This window comes from Pantherophis guttatus, chromosome 4 (assembly GCF_059756535.1).
Source record: "Pantherophis guttatus breed Tessera chromosome 4, ASM5975653v1, whole genome shotgun sequence".
Lineage (NCBI taxonomy): Eukaryota > Metazoa > Chordata > Lepidosauria > Squamata > Colubridae > Pantherophis > Pantherophis guttatus.
In genome coordinates, this window is record NC_142066.1 from 115,198,265 (window position 1) to 115,215,815 (window position 17,551).

At 35.2% G+C, this 17,551-nt stretch overlaps 1 protein-coding gene across 1 annotated transcript in view; it reads left to right on the top strand.

Annotated features, from left to right (window-relative positions):
* Positions 1–17,551, top strand: part of TBC1D5 (TBC1 domain family member 5) — a 476,616-nt gene that overhangs the window by 431,216 nt on the left and 27,849 nt on the right. The window lies entirely within an intron of this gene.

The window sequence follows — 17,551 nt, forward strand, 5'->3', positions numbered from 1 at the left end:
ACTCATCACCAAGGTTATAACGCTACAGATGTTTTGTTTATTATGTAACACATGGCAATTATGTCAGTATTATATTGGGCGCATCGTGAATCAATCTTGAACATTTTGTTATCACTTTAAAGACTTCCATTTCTTAAAATAATAGAAGAAGGTAACTAGACGGTGCTATCAGGTGCTCTTCCTGGGACTCCCTTCAGAGATCTGACAAAGGCTGAGCATCTTCCATATTTTCTCATTAGCAGGCACTTAAGAGATTTACCCACTTTCTATAGGATTAAAGAACAAATCTCCCCTTGATAAAGCCCTCATCCTCAGCCCATTCACTTTTATTCTCAATGAAGTTTTCTTCAATGGGATTTCCAAAGGATTAGGATCGCTGAGGGAAGTCCCTTGCCCAAATGACAAAATAACATAAACTCTGTCCTTTTTGTATTATGAATTGATAGATCACTACATCACATGATAACATGGTGCAATTCTGAAAGTAGCCACCATGTTGGAAAGAGGGAGGGAGGGAAGGAAGGGAGAAAGAGGGAAAGGAAAGGGAAAAAAAGATTAAGATGAAGTTTCTCCAATTACATATGTTTATAAATCCAAACTAATCAGCAAAATGATAGGAAAAAGGCATCCAAATAAGAAGGTTAAAATATAGAAAATGGCCCCTAACATCATAAACAAAGATTCATCAAAAACTAAAGAATTTAAGTTCTCTATATAAAAAGGTAACTTAGTTGCAAAGAAACAGGGTTCCAAAATTTAGTCTTCTCGCTCTATAAACCAAATCCAACATCCAAATAAATTTTCTATAAAATAATCCTGAAATACTGAAAATCTCCAAGAAGAAATATACTTCATAATTGAAGAAAGCCTCTCTTAAATTCAAAAAGTAAACGTAAAAGATGCTTTAGAAATGGGATCAGTTCCAGTGTCTTCTTTGGGCTATGCCACAGCATTGAACAGCCATCTACTCAGCCAATTGCAAAAGGTCCCTTTTCATGATCCCACAAACACCACTTGTCCCTTAACAAAGGGGTTAATTTCCAGACTCTTCTTAACTCCAGAAGTTCTTCTAGCTGCAAGATCTCTGCCCAAGGCCTCAAAATTAGTTGGGTGCTGCCTACTACAAAAGAGGAAGCTGTTCAACTGCCGTCTCTCTTTACCCACGAGAAGTTACCAGTTAATTTCTGGTGGGTGAAGAGACAGCAGTTGAACAGCTTCAGTTCTGACGTATCAAACACAGGACCCCAAACCAATAATCAACTCACCATAGTATTCATTGTTAACAGTGTGCATTATTTCCTCCAAAAAATAGCGGGAGAAACTTCTACAGAAAAAACTATGCATATATATTTATACATTTCAGAAAAGAAGAAAAATATATAGGCTACATATGCATTAATAATAGATGATGTAAGTATACATATTTATAATTACCAAGTATCAAATTACTTCCCCACCCTTCTCTTGTTACTATCTTCGAGAAATTATTTATTGACTTAATAAAAGACCATAGAAATTGCCATAGAAATTTTGATGATTTAATGAGAACCAGACATTTCATGTTTGCCTTTTTAATCTGCCAATATAGCACATATAACTTTGGGGTTTCTATTTTGCTAATATGCTCCAACCCTTTAAAAATTTGTTTCCTTTATGAAGTATGATTGTCTTTCCAGATATAACAGTACAGAATCCAATGCCATTTGCAGTGCCCTTTGCACCATTTATCACAAATCAGTTGAAGACATAAAGTACTGAAAAATAAAATATTTAGAATTGTCCGTTTTCAATGCTTACTTTGAACCAGAGCCCAATACTATGTTTAAAAAACCCTCTTGGTTTAAAATTTGCCTCTTAAATACAATGTGGTTGAGTAAAAGTTGGGGCAGTTAAAGGCTTGTGTTTGTATCTGTGTCTGTGTCTATAGAAAGAGAAAGATAATTCTTTTTGCTTACCTAACACAATGATTAAGCATGAAAGGTATAATTTGATAGCCAAACTTGTCCTTGTGCAGGATAGTAATCAACCTGCCTACTGCAGTAGGATGCTCTCTGGAAGACATTAATTAAGGCTGTGAGCTAAAATTAGGCCAAATTACATATTAGGAAAAAAAAACATGACTAGTCTTTTTTTTAAAAAAAACCCTCAAATGTAGCTATAGAAGTTTATATGATGGGGATAGCAATGAGAGCATTCAAAATCCATGTTAGATCAAAGCCAAGAAAAATATGTAAGCTTTCAAGAGCTCCAACATTTAAAGAATGTTAGAAGAGGTAGTAAAAGAATAAATGAGGAAAAGAAAAACATAGAACAGTATTTAATTCAAGAAATAATCATTTCCCCAGACACCAGATTTCTTTGATTTTCCTGAACCAGTAGCAGCCAGTTTATTTGACTATCTATACATTTCCCCACAGATGATTGTTTACATGCCATCAAATAATTACCAACTTTTAGCAACCATAGAGACAGATTTTCTCCATGATAATCTGTCCCTAACCTGATCCTTCAGCTCTTCCAATGCTTCCCCTCCACTGTAACTGAGTCAATCCACCGGCTACTGGTCATCCTAGTCTTCTATTTCTTCCATCTTTCCCAGCATAAGAGCCTTCGCCAGTAAACTATGTTTTCATATAATGTGTCCAAAGTAGGATAACTAGTCATTTGTGCCTCAAATGAGTTAGGGTTTCTAGCACTAAAGTTCAAAAGCATCAATTCTCTTGTGGTCCTGCTTCTATGGTGCAGTGGTTAGAATGCAGTACTGCAGGCTCAATAAACAGCTTCCAGCAGTTTGGCAATTCAAATTTCACCGACTTCAAGATTTATTCAGCCTTCCATCCTTCCGAGGTTGGTAAAATGAGGGCCCAGATTGTTAAGGGAAATATGCTGATTCTGTAAACCACTTAGAGAGGCTGTAAAGCACTGTAAAGTGGCATATAGGTCTAAGTGCTATAATAGTAATTGTAATTGGTGCTTCAGCTTTCTTTCTTTGAGGTTTGTGGTTGGTAAGGCACTGTGTGATAATCTCTAGTATCTCTCCGCCTGGCCTAGAATGAAAAGTCTACTGCTGATTATTGATCAATGACTTCATTTAAAAGTTTCATGCAGAGTTGTTCATTTTAAAAAAATTAAACACAACAGAAAAAGGAAAAAAAGGAAGAACAGAAGGGAAGAAACAAAAAAATGAAGAAAACAGCTGAAAAAAAGCTTCTTGAGAAGTAAAACGTCTTCAAAGAAAAATCAGGAAGTCCAGTTGCTTCTTGAAAAAGCACCATTGGGATAACCATGGCCTGGATGACTGAGAATCTCCATAGAAAAAAATGAAAGTAACAAAAACAAAACAATAACTTAAGGATTTATCATACATGTATGTATATGAAAACCCAGATTTTTAATACTTCAAGAAGGCAGAATTGAAGCTAATTAATTTCAGGGGAAGGACATGAGAACAACAGAAGAAGCATATTTCCTAGGCCATGCCAGCAAACATTGCTTGATGTATGCCATCCCTGGGAATATTCCTATGGAATTCAGGATTCTGAATTTCGCCCATATCTAACTCTGCCTCTATCTCTATCTATCTAATGTTATCTGTCTACCCATTATGAAAACATCATGTTGTCTACCCATCATGAAACATAGCGTTGGGAGTCTATATTAGGTCCCTTAAATATTAGTGATGACAATATTTATCACATTAAAGTTTTGAAAACATTAGTTTAATTCTTATCTACTGGACTGGAAAGAAAGATAGCTTACAAATCAAGATGGCCACTTCTTTTGCCCTGGTTGACATGAGTTTCTGACTCCCACCCTCTCTTCTGTCTGCTAAAAAAAAGGATCATACTATATCGACCTTAAACAAAATAGAAGAAACAACCATCCTAAGAGGAACTAGAAGAAGGAAATGAGGAAGAGGAAAAACTACTTACAAAACCCTGTTTAGTAATACTTCCAAACAAAAAATAACATCTTGTAAGCCCAATAATACAGTAGTAAATCAAAGATTGCTAAATATAAGTTAAGTGGAAAGGGAGAAATGTCTTAGCAGAAGAAAAAGAATTTTAAATTTTCTAATGTGACAGTGATTATGATGTTGATGATATTTGATTGCTTGTAGAATTAAACATTTAGAAAAATGGAAATATTGATTTAAGTCTCATTTGAAAAGGTTCAGCAGAGGATAGGATCAAAAAAAATTTGAATTCTGGATTTCTGGCTGACATCGCAGCAAGAATAGACATGGAGAGCGGGTCTCTGCGCTCCTGTGCCAAGTTCTCCCCATTGGTGGAGCCAAAGCCACCTTGGAGGGGCAGAGAAGCAAAGAGAGACACCCTGTGAGGTCTCGGAGTGTCGCAGCTCGGGGCTTACTTTCCCTCTTAGCCACGATGAGAAGAGACAGCCTAAGATGGCTGCCACAAAGCTGGGACAGCCGATGACCACCTAAGCTTTGAGCTGGAGCAGATTTTGGTGAACAGTGTAGAACTGGGTGAGAGGATTTTTTTTACCCAAAAGTTAACCCCAAAAGAGACATAGGATTTACTCAGGACTTTTGAAAGCGGCAATCAGACACTTGAGAAAATTACCAGACCAGAAGGAAAGGAGTAAAGAGTGGGGGTGAAGGGAGACTTTTTTTTTCTTTAAAAACACAGGAAATTGGACTTTCAAACTGAGAAGACATGACATTGGGAAGACAATTTAAAATATTGGAATTACGGATTTAAAAATTAACACTGGTTCTATAATTGAATTACAATTTAAAATAATTAAAATCAGATTCTTAGTAATAAGAATTAGTAATAAGAATTTCATTCTTAGTAATAAGAACTTCATTCCTGCTGATGAAAGGAAAATATACAAGCCTGGGAATACCTATTTAAAGGACTGTGAAAATACTTACTGGACTATATACATTTACCCTATGACCACTGGAGATTTAAATGTGAGAACAAGGAAGACATTTAATTAAAGTGACCCCTGAATGTTAAGTTATCTGACTGAATCTAGGAAGGTGACTCAAAGAGACTTGGATATCTCCCTGGACTATATAAATGGACCCGACTGACTATTTATGGAACATAAAGAACTGTGATCAGAGGAGACTTTGAAGAGTAACCTCAGGTTGGAATAAATGGTTCTTGGGTTATTGACTAAAAGTGGAATTTATTAAAACAAGATGCAACAGAAGGAGAAAATGAGCAGAACTTTGATCGAGATGGATTTGATGTTTCAAAGCATAAAGAACATTATACAGAAAGAGCATAAGGCGATGATGGAATTAATGGATGGCATAGATCAAAAATTGGAAAACATGAGGAGTCATTAATAAAATTAATAATGTTTGATGACTCAAACCAGGGGGGAAATATTTTAAGAGGTCTGAAAAGAGAACAGGAGGAGCAAGAAGATCTTCTCTCTCCCTCCTTTGGGAAGGGAGAGAGGAGATAGGGCTGATGACTTTAAAGCTAGACAGTGAAAAAGGGTAGGGATGGGAGAAATAGATTGACTAGGCAGGATGTAGATACAGATACAGACAAAGATAAAGACTTAAGAGAAGAATATGGGAGGCAAGTTTAAAAAAGAATAAGAATTAAAATATTGATGTAGGCAAGAGATGATGGATAGAAGGCAGATAAGAAAAAGAAGGGAAGGAGAAGAAAGAAAAAACTCTTTTTTCCTTTTTCTTTCCCTTTTTTATAATGGTAGCATAAGAAGAAATCAGAATAGGCAAACAATATTGTGATTAGTAAATGCTGAGCAATTAAATAATGAAAAGAACATATTTTAATATAAACATGTGTATTAATACTAGAATCATAAATATTGGATGAAACAAGAATATGAATAGTTATTTTGTATGTTTAAATAACATTTATTTATTTGTTTGTTTCCATTTCTATACCGCCCTTCTCCAAACAGGGCTCAGGGCGGTGAACAGCCAAAGTAAAAAACAGAACATACAAAATTTAAAAACAGTTTAAAATAATTAAATATTTTGGCCGTAAATTAAAACAACCCAATTTAAAATCAATTTAAAATTTAACTCAAGCCAGCCCAGCTAGTTGAAATAAATAGGTTTTCAGGGCCCGACGAAAAATCCAGAGGTCTGTTATTGTACGTATCTCTTGGGGGAGGTTGTTCCAGAGGGTGGGCGCCACCACAGAGAAGGCTCTCCCCCTGGGGGTGGCCAGCCGACATTGTCTGGCGGACGGCACCCTGAGGAGGCCCACTCTGTACGAGCGTACTGGCCGGTGGGAGGCTATTGGTGGCAGAAGGCGGTCTCGTAAGTACCCCGGCCCTAAGCCATGGAGCGCTTTAAAGGTGGTCACCAATACCTTGAAGTGCACCCGGAAGACCACTGGGAGCCAGTGCAGCTCGCGCAGGAGAGGTGTCACATGGGAGCGCCTCATCGCCCCCATAATCCCCCATGCGGCGACGTTCTGGACCAGCTGGAGCCTCCGGGTGCACCCCAGGGGGAGCCCCATGTAGAGAGCGTTACATTGTGATTGGCATTAGAATAATATATTGAAATATTGAATAATGAAATAATGAAGGATAAATAATGACTAATAAAATGATGAAACATTTTAATACTGGTATAAACAGGTGTATTAATAGTGGAATCATATAGATTGGATGAATGTAAAGAATATGAATAGAATTAATTTGTATGCTTAAATAATATTGTGATTGCTATTAATTGCATATTTAAATATTGAAGAATGAAATAATGAAGGATAGTATTGCAATACAAAGGGAATGTCTTAATATAACGGTTACATTAATATAAATTAGAATAAAGCCAGAAATAAGAGAAAGGGGAATATTAGTATATACATTTTTATAAGATAAGATAAGTGTAATGATAGAGAGGTTTAGAAATTGAACATTGGTAGCATTATGTATGTTTAAACAATATGAAATAATTAAAGATTATAATTAGATATAAATTGTATTACTTTTAGAAATATATAAGCTGGATGAATGTGATAACTATGATTAATAATATTTTATTTGTACTGAAATGTATGGCACCCAGGTGTCTCACTGTTCACACACTGATATGTATATATAATATAAAATAAAAAACTTGATAAAAAAACATTTTGAATTTCTGAGGAAATTGACACATAACATAAAAAGAAAGTATATGAATATTGCAAAGTATGCAATAAAGTGCATACTTTATTTAAATATTTCCATTTCTCTAACATTTAGTTTGTAAAATCGGGGTGTGAATTCCTTCTTCATAGGACCCCATTCTAACTAAGATTTCACTGTTTCTTGTATAAATCTATGCAAAATCACATCTTTTCTAAGAGCACCCATAAACTGAACAATAATTAAATTAGTCCAGTGGTGAAATCCAAATTTTTTTACTACCGGTTCTGTAGGTGTGGCTTGGTGGGCGTGGCTTGGTGGGCATGGCAGGGGAAGGATACTGCAAAATCTCCATTCCCACCCCACTCTGGGACCAGCCAGAGGTGGTATTTGCTGTTTTTTGAACTACTCAAAATTTCCGCTACCGGTTCTCTGAACTGCTCAAAATATCCGCTATCGGTTCGGTTCTCCAGAACCTGTCAGAACCTGCTGGATTTCACCCCTGAATTGATCCCAGCTCAGTTTAATTGGTCCCAATTAATTTGGCTTAGTGTCAGTTTAAAAGTCAATAGGAAGTACCGTATAAGAAGATTTGTAAAAAATAAATTCCATAAACTCTGTTAAACAAATCTGAATAATATTTTCAATATCATTCACTCAAAAAATTTTCCTACATAATTTGGATTTTAGAAAGGTATTACAATTATTAAACATTATGAGCATTGTCATTTCCTGTTCCGTCCAGCCTAGAAATATTTATTTGTATCCAGTGGTTCATGCATGGAGAGAAAAAATAGATTCTTGGATTGACTCCAAAGTCTTTCATATATAAACAATGCCATTTAATCAATTAGCCATTGTTTCTCCCTCTCCTGCTTTTGGTACCACTTTTGGGATCAACAAAGCTAAGATTGAAGCTGAAGTTACACCATTTTGTTCTGATTGTCAAAATTAAAGCAAAATTATCAGCTACAGTGAAAAGAGTACATCACGTAAATATACCAAAGTAATTAAATATAGTCCATCCAGTCTAGGCTGGGGGTGGGTGGGTGGAGGAGACATTAAAGAAAATAATCAGAAAGAATTATGTCAGAGAGTCCCAGCTAATCTGATTCCATTCAACTATTCTGTAACTAAAGATCTTCCCAATCTTCCTTAAAAAGGAAAGGTGAGAGATTAGGCTGCCTAAATTGCCTAGAGTTAGGAAACAGTTTACAGAATGGGAAACACCACCTCCTCTTTCAAGAGAACAGCATGACACCGGAGAGATGTTGATAGTGTCCTTGATCCAGGGCTTCACACCACCTTCAACCCAACGTATAAGCCAGGTTGAACATTGATCCTGTGAAAGCATTTTGTATTTGAGCCAATGACCAGTTTGGTCTGAAAGCAGACATTCTGTCTTGTGAGTAGCCTCTCTATTCTAGAAGGAATATATGTGAAAGAGGATTATTCCAGCTGGGTATCTGCGTTCTGTTTAACATGATATATAAATCTCATTAGTAGAATTTTGACCCATGCCTGTTTTTTGCTGCTGTATAGAAGTAATAAATGGACTTCCGGCGGTGACGTAAGAGTCGTGGCGGCACAGAAGAGAAGCGCTCTCTCTCTGTTGCCGATTTTCCGAGCTTTGGTGCCTGTTTTTGGCGGAGACCGGTCCCGAAGAGACCGGGAATAAAGAGGGGAAGCTTTGGGGGAGGCGAGGAGAGGTGCGATCTCCCGCCGTACCGTAAAGAGCCCTCAATCCAGGCTCGGGAAGAAGTCGGCTGGCGCGGTGAGCACAGTCGGCCCGGAGACTCGAACGAGCCGATTGAGATCACTGGGAGTAAAGGAGGGAGTACAGTGCAGAACTACTGAGGTCGAACAGAAACAGAACTAATTTGGACTATTAATTTTGGCGCAAAACCGAGGAGAAAGTTTCTTTTCTTTCCGGAGGGACAGCGTGAAGAAGGAAGATCTCAAAGTGGAACCGGGCGGCAACTGAAAAGGCGAGCAAAGAGGAAGGGGCAAAATACGGAGCAGCGAAGAAAGTTTTAAAAACTTTAAAACAGACAAACGGAGGCGAGGAGAAATAACTTAAACAGAGGAGATTAAAAGAAGAATGGACTCTCTCTTTTTTTTTTTTTTTTTACCCCCGCTGCTAGCTGCCTGAGCGGAAGGAGTGAGAAAATCTTGGCAAAGTAAGGATTACATACAGTGACTGTGCAGAATAGAGGCCGCCATACTGTAACCGGAAAAGACTTCAACAGTTGTAAAAGAACTTGTTTTTTGTTTTTTTTTTCCTCTTTATTGAAAACATACTGAGGCCAACAAAAACATTGAAAAGCACTGCTCCAACTTATTATTATTTTCTTTACTTAAGTATAGATGAATTAATATTAATGTTATTTATTGGAATTAATCAATTAAGAAATATAGAGTATACCTAATTAGTTTAGAAAATATTTATAATACATAGAGATTTAGAAGTATTATTATTAGAGCATTATATTACGATTAATTAATTAATTACTATAGATTAACTAGTATATATTATTAGAATATTTTATGTTTGTGGATTTTATTGAATAATTAATTACTAGATATTAAGATACTAAGAATTGATTAATTGTCTTTAATTGATTATAGTCTTTAATTAGATAAGATATTTATTTATATAAAAATTTATACTGGTAGCAATATTTATACTCATATTTATATTTATATTTATATTTATATCTATATTCTTATCACATTCTTAACTGAATTATATATAACTTTACATAGAGAGAATTAATTATTTAAAAGAATTTATCTATTTAAAGAAGGCTTATTGGATTGATCTTTTATAAGGAGAGGGGGGAAAAAGAGAAAAGAAAAGAAAGGAATTATAGAAATTATAGAAATTTGGATGGTGACTTGGGAGAAAGTTGATAAAATACTGGGAGAACAATACAAGATTTTGAAAGAAATGACTAGCACTACCACAACCACGTTGAAAACAGCTAAGAAGCCAACACCATTTTTAACAGGAACAACGGCCTCCCCAGTGACACAGAAAACCTTGGAGGGAATGTTTGCATCAGACAAGCAACCCAGCACACCTAATATGCCAACAATGCAGGCCACGCTCATAACAATTCAGGAAACTATGGCCAAAATGCAAGAGTGTATGACCAGAAACCATGAACAATCCAGAAAAGACATGGACGAGGTAAAGAGAGAAGTCAAGAATGACATTCAAAAGATTGATGGAAAAATGGACTTAATACAAGAAATCATTCAAAAAAATGACCAAAGGATAAAAGAAATAGAACAAAAAACTGAATTGACGGAAGAAAAACTAGAAGCATTAGATACAAAAATGACAGGATTAAATAAGGAACTTGAGAACACCGTGGCCCAATTAGAAATGGAGAAGGCAGCATTCTATTTGCGTTTTCAGAACGTAGCGGAAGACCGGGAGGAAGATCTGACGATGGTAATGGCTGAGATGATAGCAGAGGCACTCCAGAGAGAAAAAGACGAGATAATTAATGAACTAGACGAAGTTTACCGAGTCCACACTAACTATGCACGACAAAACAAACTCCCTCGAGAGGTACACATAAGATTTGTAAGAAGGAAGGTGAGGGATATTGTATATAAGATAACAAAGGATGAACCAATGTATTATAGAAATAAAGAAATAATCACCCTAAAGCAAGTACCTAAAAGAATACGAGATTTGCGAAGAGATTATTGGTTCCTGGCCACGTTACTAAACAGAAGATATATACCATTCAAATGGATAACCCCGGAAGGAATGTTAATAACGTGGCAGGGAAAGAAAATCAAGGTGGACTCGCACAGCAAAGCAAAAGAACTATATGACCAAATGATGGGTGCTGAAGCAACAAATGGTAATAGAGAAGAGGAAGGACGAAATATCAAAGGAAAACAGAAGAGAGATCGGGAAAGAACACTACAACAAGGAGGGAAAGTAGATGAAGAAGAGACCCAGGAAGAGGAAGGAGTGCAGACAAGAGGCAAAAAAAAGGAACAGGAAGAAATAAAGAAGAAACAACAGGAAAGTCAATAAAAAAAAAAATGGAACGGACTTTAAAAATACTATCTGTAAATGTTAATGGACTCAACTCACCATCCAAACGACACCAAACTTACAAAAAAATTTTGAAACAAAAATCAGACATTGTGTGCCTCCAGGAGGTACATATAAGAAAACAGGATATTAAATATATACAATATAAAAAATTAGGTAAAGAATACGCTTCATTGGCAGAGGAAAAAAAAAAAGGAGTGGTGGTATATATTAAGGAAGGAATAGACAGTAATATGAGGTATGTGGATACAGAAGGTAGGATAGTCATGGTAGAGCTAAATCTTGACCTCAAAAAGATATTATTGGTAGTAATATACGCCCCAAATAGTCAACAATTAGAATTCTACAAAAAAGTGCATGAGAAAATTATAGAACAAAAAATGGAGAATGTCTGTTTGATTGGGGATTTTAATGCAATCTTAGATGTAAGAAAAGACTATGAATGTGGTCAGCAAAACAAAAATAAAAAAAATATATTACCTAAAACCTTTATGGATATGGTGGAAGAGTTAGATATGGTAGATAGTTGGAGATGTCTTAATCCCGAAGTAAGAAAGTATACATATTATTCGAATCCGCATAAATCATGGTCAAGGTTGGATATGGTTTGGGTAACTAAGATGTTAATAATGGAAATAGAAGAAGTAGATATTTTACCAAATAATTGGGCTGACCACAACCCGATAACGATGAAGTGGAGAGGCCAGCAGAGAAAGAAGAATAGATGGACTATGAACACACAGACACTGCAAGAAAAAGAGTATAAGAATTATATAGAAAAGGAGCTAAAATGGTTTTATAAGGAAAACACAAAGCAACACACTTCCCTACAAAACCTATGGGATACAACCAAAGCATATGTAAGAGGCCTCACGATATCATATAATGTAAAACGGAGAAAAGAGAGAGAGAAAGAATATAATAAATTATTAGAAGAAATTCAAAATTGGGAATGTAATTTGCAAAGAAACCCAGGGGATGAAAAAACAAGGTTAAATTGGTTAACAGCAAAACATAACCTAAACATATTAGAGCAGGGGAATTATGTAACAGCATTGAAATATACAAGACAAAACTATTTCGAAAACGCAAACAAACCAGGGAGATGGCTGGCGTATAGGCTGAGGAAGGAAAGAGAAAAAAGAACAATTCAGAAATTACGAGATGATGAGGGAAGGATTCAATGGGCTCTAGAGGGAAAAAAAGACATAATAGTCCAATATTATCAAAAATTGTACGAAAAGGATATAGCAACAGAGGAGGAAATCGAATATTATTTAAAAGGGGAGGGATTGCAAATACTAACAGAGGAAGAAAGAGAATTATTAAATAAGGAGATTACGATGGGGGAATTAAAAGAGGCACTGAAGAGGCAAAAAAATAACAAAACCCCGGGGACAGACGGTTTACCAATAGAATTCTATAAGACATTTGGAGATCCATTAAATGGAATACTGTTAGAAATATATAATGAGGCCCTAATGGAGGCAAAGCTACCCAACACATGGAAAGAAGCATATATTTCCTTAATACCTAAAGAGGGGACAGATACCACATTAATAAAAAATTACAGGCCGATTTCTTTGTTGAATACCGATTATAAAGTTTTCATGAGTATAATTGCCAACAGGATGAAAATAATATTACAAAATAAAATACACCAGGACCAAAATGGTTTTCTGCCTACAAGGCAGATAAAAAACAATTTAAGAATAGCATTGGATGTTTTAGAATATTATGAGGTGCATCCAGAGAGACAGGTAGCACTGATCTTTCTGGATGCACAAAAAGCGTTTGACCAAGTCAACTGGCAATTTATGAAGCAACAAATCAAAAGTATGAATTTTGGAGAAAGATTCACTAAAATGATAACATCGATATATCAGAATCAGAAAGCATGTGTTTTGGTGAATGGTGACCCAACAAAATTTTTTGGAATAAATAAGGGAGTAAGGCAGGGATGTCCACTCTCCCCTTTACTATTTATTTTAATATTGGAAAATTTACTAATCAGAATTAGAGCAAATAAAGAAATTCAAGGACTAAAGATCAAGAGAGAGGATTACAAGGTCCAAGCATTTGCAGACGACCTTGTTTTTTTCGTAGAAAACCCATTAGAAACAACACCAAAATTAATAAAAGAGATTGAAAAATTTGGAAAGGTAGCAGGTTTAAAAATTAATAAAGAAAAGACAAAAATGATAACAAAAAACATGACAACAAAACAGGTAGAGAAATTAGTAAAAGAATCCGGTCTGCAGACAGTTAAAAAAGTTAAATACCTAGGGATAAATTTGACGGCCAAAACGACAACAATAAAAGAAGACAATTATGATACTTTAGTCCAGAAAATAAAGGAAGATTTAGAAAAATGGGGGAAACTAAAATTGTCTTTATTGGGGAAAATAGCAGCAATAAAATCAAACATACTGCCAAGACTCCTTTATTTATTCCAAACAGTTCCAATAAAATTAGATAAGAAATTCTTTGATAATTTGGATAAAATAACAAAAAAATTCGTGTGGGGAGGGAAGAAATCAAGAATAAAATTGAATATACTACAAGATGATAAAAGTAGAGGTGGATTTGGACTCCCGGCATGGGATAAATATTACAAGGCCGCCAGTTTATTATGGATTAAAGATTGGATAACCTTAGATAATCAAAGATTGTTAAATTTAGAAGGGCATGATTTAATGAAGGGATGGCACGCTTTTATATGGAGTTCAGGAAATAAAATATATAAACATTTTAATAACCATACAATTAGGAGATCTTTAATTAACACATGGCTACAAATTAAACAAAAACACTACATGAAAATTCCTGGCTGGCTATCGACTATAGAAGCAATAACTCACCCCAACATATTATCAAAACAAAAGATTCTAAGATACAGAGAAATAGTAGATGTTCAGGGGAAATTGAAAACTAGGGAAGAGCTCAAAGAACAAGGAATAGGAATAGACTGGTGGCCCTACTCGCAAATAAAAGTAAGATTCAGAAAAGATCAAGAAGAAGAAGGAATAGATTTAAAACAAAATCGATTAGACAAACTATTAGAATCAAAAGAAGGGAAATTAATTTCAAAAATCTACAAATATTTACTCGAATTCGATCTGGCAGAAGAGTTGGTCAAAGGGCAGATGATAGCCTGGGCGAGGAACATAGGGCATAATATACAATTAGAAGATTGGGAAAGAGCATGGGAAGATAACTATAGAATGACAAAATCAGTATCATACAAAGAAAATCATTATAAAATGTGGTACCGATGGTATCTGCCACCCGCAAGGTTAGCAAAAATGTATCCAAATGTGAACCCGGCCTGCTGGAAATGTAAAAAAGCGCAGGGAACTTTTTACCATGCTTGGTGGCTTTGCCCAAAAATCAAAAAATACTGGAACAAAATAAAAACGTGGATATTAGAGATAACAAATCACGAAATTGAATTAACACCTGAAGTCTTTTTACTCGGCATGATCAATAAGAATATTAGGAAGGACATAAAATACCTAATACTCCACATTATAACAGCGGCAAGATTAGCGTTGGCACAACTTTGGAAAATAGACCGTTTGCCAACTGATCAGGAAGTAATACAGAAAATCTATGTATGCGCAGAGATGGATAAATTAACCCTAAAATTACAGGATAAGGAAGATTCAAAATACTTTAAAATATGGAATAGCTGGTACCAGTGGATAAGTCAGAGAGAGGGAATGTTTAGAGATGAAAGTTAGGAGAAATTAATGTAAATAAACAACTGCACTGTCAGAGAGATATAGAAAGAAATAAGTCACCGTGTGTATATATATATATATATATGTATATATAACATTAGAAAGTAGTTGATAGATGAAGTTGAGCATTATATATGTATAGTATATGTACTTGTAATTTGTGTGTTTGATTAAGAAAAACTTGTTCAGTTTTTCTTATAATTGTTTTAAATGTTCTTTTTTAAATACGAATAAAGTTTGTTTAAAAAAAAAAAAAAAAGAAGTAATAAATGAAAACACAATTATTTTTAATATGCATGTTCAATGTGGCTAGTGTTCCTGAAAAGGGTCAGGGGGATAAGATGGTGTCTAAAATTCAAAAATAACATGTTATGTATTATAGAAAAGTATTATCAAGAGCCAAATTAACAAAAGAATGTGGTTTGCCAGGCTTTGGGAAGGGAGAATAAGCAAACGGAAGCATTTTATAGAACTTTATTTTAATATATGATAACTGCAGCAAGACTTTTATATACTCAAAGATGGAAAGACTTACAAATATATATAATAGATTAGACAGATGTTATTCTTAAAGTAAGAGTTTGAAGGGGGGGTAAAATCTATATCTATACAAAGAAAATCAGAAACCATTCTTTTTCTATCTTTACTTTCTTTTTTTTCTTTTTTTTTAAAATTTGATTTATATGTTGCCCTTCTCCGGAGACTCAAGGCGGCTTACAATGCATTAAGCAATAGCCTTCATACTTTTGTATATTTATACAAAGTCAACTTATTGCCCCCACAAACTGTGTCCTCAACCTCAAACTTTCCCCTGTCTTTCTTCTCTGCACTTTTACTCTTTTTCTTTTCTGAGGGTTTTCTTTCCACAAACTTTCTTTTTCTGTTTATTTTTTAATTTTGTAGTTTTTTGAAAATATAAATTTTCAGTTATAAAATGTTATATAATAAAACAATCTATCTGAGGGCAGAGGATGTACAGATGTCTAGATTTCTTTGGTTTCATTTACTACAGCCCAGTTGATTAAAATGCTGCTCCCCAATTTTCCATTCTTGAAAAAAAAAAGCATACTAAGCAGCCTTTCCCACCCCAAGATGCTGGGACTGCAAAACACTAAATTGCGATTCTTCATGTCTAATTGGTTAATCAGACTCGATCAAAATTGTAGATCCTTACTTCCTGGATCTTGCTGGAGAGAGGAAGGAGATTCCCAAATGACAACAGAGCATAAATCACCAGTAGCAAAAAGACTGAAAAAAAACCTTGTGACAAGAAACATGCAACATTATTACAAAGAAAACTGCCTATTTGGTAAGACAAGGCTAGGCAAAGCATGACTCTTGGTTATTATGATTGTTAAGCTTCCATTAGCACTAATTAGCATGATTAATGATGTGGCCTGATACAACATCTGTAGGGACATCCCCGAGATAAAACCCTTGTACTGTCCGTAGTCTTACTGGAGAAGTACTCTGTGGTTATAAAGGAGGGATTCGTATTGCTGTAAAGTTTAGAAGAGATGTTGCTGAACTAAAATAGAAGCAGCAGGCAACATTTAAATTATGTGAAATGCTGGGAGTTCAGTCACATCCTTGTCTATCATTGAGCTAGAAGGTATCAAGGATTCACCTAGAATTTTCTCAATATACGTTTCACCAATGGCTTCAGTCCATCCTGTGTTCTTCTGTTATTTATGCCAATTACAATACAATTTCACTATCCACACAAATATTGTTCTTTCAGGCTTAAAAGGAAGGGGTATGGAGCAAAAATATAGAGAAGGAAGTCCATTTCTTCAGAATACCCCTTCCTTTTATTAGATATTTACATCCAATCCACCTAAACTGCTTTCTTGCTAGTATTTTGAATGAAATATCAATGGCCAAAAAACCATTAGATCACAGCATTTTTTCCTCTCGCGTGCAATTACATATGGGCCAAGTCAGGAAGAAGCAAGCTTTCTGTAGTTTTGGATCGGAAGCCTGTGGTACTCCATATGTTACTCAGCAATCTTTTTCAAGTGCCCATTATATGCCAGCAACAGCCGGAGTGCAGCAGGCTGTCTTCTCTAATGGATTGTCTTTTGTTTTGATATTGTTACTCCATTTTTTTTCTCCTGTAAATACATGCTAAAATCTTTTTTCAATTGCTAATATTATTTGCCCATTTCCCATACCCTTCTCTGAACTACCCATATAGGCTAGCTAAAAAGGGGGGAAATATATTCTTCCAGAAATCAAAGTTTATTTCCTTGTAAGTGTAAATGAGATGCTTTGTGTCCTCCAGAAACTATTAAAACATATTTTATGTATTGTGCTACCATGCAGAAAATGTATTTACTACCATTATACAAGGATGCCTAGATATTTAATAATGTCAACCTGAAACCAAGAGCTCTGGGTCTTACTGAGTTTTTGATAAACCCAGGATTTTTAAACCAGGTTTTCTTCCAGCAAATATTTACTGTCAGAATAGATAATATTATCAGTGTTATGTTGTGGGAAGATTTCTGTGCATTTGTGTGGGATATCTCCAGCCATTCCATTTCTATTGGAGAACATAGCATCCCCCAGAAAAAACTAAACTTCAAGACACAGAATACCAACCAACTAAATTTATTCACAGCCA